We start from the raw sequence: 5,666 nt of genomic DNA on the forward strand, positions 1-5,666 counted from the left end.
CTTTAAATGACAACATCGAACCTGCCTCAACTACTTCTGCTGGAAGCTCGTTCCAGACAGCTACCACCCTCTGAGTAAAGAAGTCCAGCAATGACTTGGCCTCCACAGCTTCCTGTACCCACACAGATTCACCACTCTCTGGCTAAAAAAATTCCTCCTCCCACCCTGAGCCAATAGGCTGGTCCTGGACTTATTTCCTGGCATAATTTACATTTAATTATTTATGGTTTTATATTGCTATATTTATACTCTATTCTTGGTTGGTGCAACTGTAACGAAACCCAATTTCCCTCAGGATCAATAAAGTATGACTATGACTATCTCCATTCTAAATGGACATCCCTCTAATCTGAGGCTGTGTCCTCTGGTCCTAGACAGCCCTACGGTAGGAAACATCCTCTCCACATCCACTTTATTGAAGTGTTTCAACATTCGATAGGTTTCAATGAGATCCCTTCTCATTCTTCTGAATCCTAGTGAATACAGGCCCAGAGCCATCAAATGCTCCGCATATGACAAGCCTTTCAATCCTGAAGTCATGTTTATGAAACTCCTTTGAACCCTCTGCAATGTCAGCACATCCTTTCTTAGATAAGGGGCCCAAGGTATCTGGAGAAACACAAGTCACAAGGCAGAGAAGTACTCAGACCAAATTCTGGTAAATGGAACTAATGTTGATGGTCAGCATGGATTCAGTTCGCAAACACGAGGAATTCTGCAGATGCTGGAATTTCAAGCAACACACATAAAAGTTGCTGGTGAACGCAGCAGGCCAGGCAGCATCTCTAGGAAGAGGTACAGTCGACGTTTCGGCCGAGATCCTTCGTCAGAACTAACTGAAGGAAGAGCTAGTAAGAGATTTGAAAGTGGGAGGGGGAGGGGGAGATCCAAAATGATAGGAGAAGACAGGAGGGGGAGGGATGGAGCCAAGAGCTGGACAGGTGATTGGCAAAAGGAATACGAGAGGATCATGGGACAGGAGGCCTAGGGAAAAAGAAAAAGAAAAGGGGGAGGGGGGAAGCCCAGAGGATGGTCAAGGGGTATAGTGAGAGGGACAGAGGGAGAAAAAGGAGAGAGAGAGAAAGAATGTGTGTATATAAATAAATAACGGATGGGGTATGAGGGGGAGGTGGGGGCATTAGCGGAAGATTGAGAAGTCAATGTTCATGCCATCAGGTTGGAGGCTACCCAGACGGAATATAAGGTGTTGTTCATCCAACCTGAGTGTGGCTTCATCTTTACAGTAGAGGAGGCCGTGGATAGACATATCAGAATGGGAATGGGATGGGGAATTAAAATGTGTGGCCACTGGGAAATCCTGCTTTCTCTGGCGGACAGAGCATAGGCATTCAGTGAAACGATCTCCCAGTCTGCGTCCGGTCTCGCCAATATATAGAAGGCCACATCGGGAGCACCGGACACAGTATATCACCCCAGCTGACTCACAGGTGAAGTGTCGCCTCACTTGGAAGGACTGTCTGGGGCCCTGAATGGTAGTGAGGGAGGAAGTGTAAGGGCATGTGTAGCACTTGTTCCGCTTACAAGGATAAGTGCCAGGAGGGAGATCGGTGGGGAGAGATGGGGGGGGGGACACAAATGGACAAGGGAGTGGCGTATGTTCGAGGTAGATGTGACAAATAAAGATAATCTTAAATCTGAGCAACACACACAAAAGGCTGGAGGAACTCAACAGGCCAGGCAGCATTGATGGAAAAATGTAGAGCCAGCTTTTCGGGCTGAAATCCTTTGGCAAGACCAAATCTCCCTGGTTTTTAATGGGTGGTCAGAGCCCCCTGCTGTGAATTGCCACTAGAGGGGGCCATGGAGAGATACAGCATGGAAACAGGACCTTTGAAGTTCAAAGTTGAAATTTATTATCGAAGTACATATATGTCACCATATACTATACTGAGATTCATTTTCTTGTGGGCATTCACAGTAGACAATAAGCAATACAATGGAATCAATGAAAGCTCACACAAATACTTGGACAAAGGAAACAATGTGCAAAAGAAGACAAACTGAACAAACAGACCGACAGATAAATAAATAATATTGAGAACATGAGTTGTAGAGTCCTTGAAAAGTGAGTCCATGCGTTGAGGAATCAGTTCAGAGTTGAGGTGAGTGAAGTTATCCATGCTGTACATGTAAAAAGCTGGTGGATCTCAGCAGTCTGGGCAGCATCTATGGAAAAGAATAAACAGTTGATATTTTGGGGCAAGACCTTTCATCAGGACTGACTTTTCACCTTTTCTCCAGTCCTGATGAAGTGTTTTGGGCCTGAAACATCGATTGTATTCATTTTCATAGATGCTGCCTGGCCTGCTGAGTTCCTTCAGCATTTTGCGTGTGACATTTGGATTTCCAGCATCTGCAGATTTCCTTGTGTTTGATGGTTGTAGGGTAATAACTGTTCATGAACCCGATGGTGTGGGACCTAAGGCCCCTGCACCATATTCCCGATGGTAGCAACAAGAATAAGGCATGGCCTGGACGGTGGGGGATCTTGCTGATGGATGCTGCTTTCTTGTGGCAGCAAGTGTGCTCAGTGGTGGGGAGGATTATGTCAGCGGTGGACTGGGCGGTATCCACCACTTTTTGCAGACTTTTCCATTCTTGGGCATTGATGTTTCCATACCAGACCGTGATGCAACCGGTCAGGATACTCTGCTGTGCATCTATACAGTAGCTGTTTTGTTAAAGTTTTTGACGACTAACCACCGTCTATGATGAACTACCCACTTAAACCAATGCCATTGTATTTTTCTCCATGTTCTCTTATCTCCGGAAAAAAAAACAATTCTCCCGGCTAACTTCCCTTCTGGGACTCTAGCAAGGGGACAACACAGTGAGGGATACCACACGTGGTCAAACATCTGCTCTCTTGACCCTCCTGTCCAGAGGGCACCTATCCCAAAGAAGGAGTGCCAGTGTCTCTACATTATTAGAAGTTTAAGGAGGTTGGGCATGTCATCAAAGACTGGCAAATGTCTACAGGTGTACAGTGGAAAGCTTTCTGACTGGTTACATTGCAGCCTGGTAGGGGAACTCCAATGCGCAGGAAAACAGGAGGCTATGGAGAGTGGTGGCACTCGGCCTGATCCATCACAAGTACAGCCTCCCCCACATATCGAGGACACCTACAACAGGCGATATCTCAGGAAGCTGACGTCCAGCGTCAGGAACCTCATCATCCAGGCCATGCCATCTAGTGAGTGCTGCCATCAGGTAGGAGATACAGGAACTTGAAGACCCACACCTCATGGTTCAACAGCAGCTCCTCCCCCCCACCCCGAACTCACCTGAAAAACCCTAACACAATCTTGGAATATATTTCCGTCAACTTGCTCCAATGCTGTTAAGTTTATTTTTGTCTATTTTGGCATATGATGTACAAAGTATTCAAGATGTAAGATTGCTTATTGTCATTCTTCAGTACATAAGTGTAAATGAGGACACAATAGGGTGGGTAAGAAGCTTTATGGAATGCTTGCTTTTATTGGTCAAGGCATTGAGTTCAAAAGTCAAGAGGTTATGTTGCAACGTTATAGAACTCCGGTTAGACCACCTCTGGAGTATTGTGTACATTTCTGATTGCCCTCCTATAGGAAGGATATGGTTTTTAGAGAGGGTGCTGAAGAGGTTTACCAGGATGCTGCCCGGTTTAGAGGGCATGTCCTATTATGAGAGGCTGGATAAACTTGGGATGTTTTCTCTGGAGTACCGGAGACTGAAGGGGAGATCTGACAGAGGCTTACGAGATCATGAGAGGCTTAGACAGAGTAGACAGGGAGTATGTTTTCCAAGGGTAGAAGTGCGTAATACCAGAGGACATCCACTGAAAGTTCAAAGGGGTGAGTTTTTTACTCAGAGACTGGTGGATGTCCGGAACGGGCTGCCTGGCATGGTGGTAGAGGCAAATACATTAGAGGCTTTTATGAGGCACTTAGGCACAAGAATATGAGGAAGATGGAGGGATTTGGACATTGTGTAAGTAGGAGGAATTAGTTTTGGAGGTTTTTTGATTTACTTTTTAGCTGGTTTGGCACAACATTCTGGGACAAATGGCCTATTCCTGTGCTGTCCTATTCTCTGTTCTATGAAGTGATTGTTGTTCCAGAAGCAATGCAGCATAAAGAATACAATAAAACACATAAATGTAAAAGCAATCCTATCAAATGCAGTGTACAAGTAACTGAATGAGTTCAGTACATATCCTCTAAGAGAACCACAGCCTTACCGTAGAGTTTGGAGGTTTGTGTGCCTGAATGAACCAGGGAGCCAAGCTCGCTGGACTCAGAGCTCTGGCTCTTGGAAAGGTCACCCGTGCCAAACAGGTCACAGGGTAGAGGCCAGGCTACGAGTGGTCTACCGGTCCTCCAGGTTTGGAGGTTCAGCTCAGGGCTAACAACCACGACTGGTCGAACAAAACTGTTACAGACACAGGAAAATCCAGAGCAACACACACGAAATGCTGAAGGAACTCAACAGGGCAGGCAGCATCTTTGGAAAGGAATAAGCAGTCGACGTTTCAGGCCGAGACCCTTCATCAGGGCTGGAAAGAAAGAGGAGAATTCAAAGTAAGAAGGTGGAGGGAGGAGAGGAAGAAGTACTAGGTGGTAGGTGATAGGTGAAACTGAGAGAGGGGGAGGGGTGAAGTAAAGAGCTGGGAAGTTGATTGGAGGAATTGATAAAGGTCTGGAGAAGGGGGAATTTGATAGGAGAGGACAGAGGACCATGGGACACCAGAGGGAGGCGATGGGCAGGTAAAGAGATAAGGTGAGAGAGGGGAACAGGAATGGGGAATAGTGAAGGAGAGGAGGGGGGAAGGGACAATTACCAGAAGTTTCAGAAATCGACATTCATGACATGAGGTTGGAGGCTACCGTTACATCAACGGCAATGAATTATCTTTCTACATCTGTGTGCGGCCAAGGACAGACAGATTCTGACGACCCTCATTGCTGTTTTAAACGCCAGCGGCGTTACACGCAGTATGTCTATACATAACATTAGTTTATATCCATAGTCTGATTGTATGTATACGGGAATATCTAAACATAAGGGGATTCTGACAGGAAATTATAAATTGACGTTCCTTTGTTTTCAATGTATGTTCATTATGCAATTTACGCGTGTGATGCAATGTGCAGCCGTTTCAAAGGAACTGATCTTCATGTTACTTATACCCTGGGTGTGCATGCCCATGGCAATAAACTGATGATTCGGGGTAATAACTGTTCCTGAACTTGTTAGCGTAGGCTTCTGTACCTTCTTCCCGATGGCGGCAGCGGCCAGAGAGCATGGTCTGGACGCTGGGGGTCCTTGAATATTGGAAGCTGCTTTTTTTTAATGGAAGCGCACCTTGTAAATGTGCTCAATGATGGGGAGGGATTTGCCTGTGAGGGACTGGGCTGTATCTACCACTCTGCGTAGATTTACGTTCCTGGCCGTGATGGAACTAGTCAGGATTCTGTCTTTAGGGGTTTTCAGCCCGGGGTCCGTTGGGCCCCTTGCTTAATGGTATTGGTCCATGGGTTTAAAAAATGGCTGGGAAGCCCCGCCCCCCCCGCCCCACTGTGCTTCTGTGGAAGTTTGACAAAGTTTTTGGTGACATGCCGAATCTTTGCAGACTTCTGAGAAAATAGAGGGTTACCGGGATT

Source organism: Mobula birostris, chromosome 5 (assembly GCF_030028105.1).
Source record: "Mobula birostris isolate sMobBir1 chromosome 5, sMobBir1.hap1, whole genome shotgun sequence".
In the NCBI taxonomy this organism is placed as follows: domain Eukaryota; kingdom Metazoa; phylum Chordata; class Chondrichthyes; order Myliobatiformes; family Myliobatidae; genus Mobula; species Mobula birostris.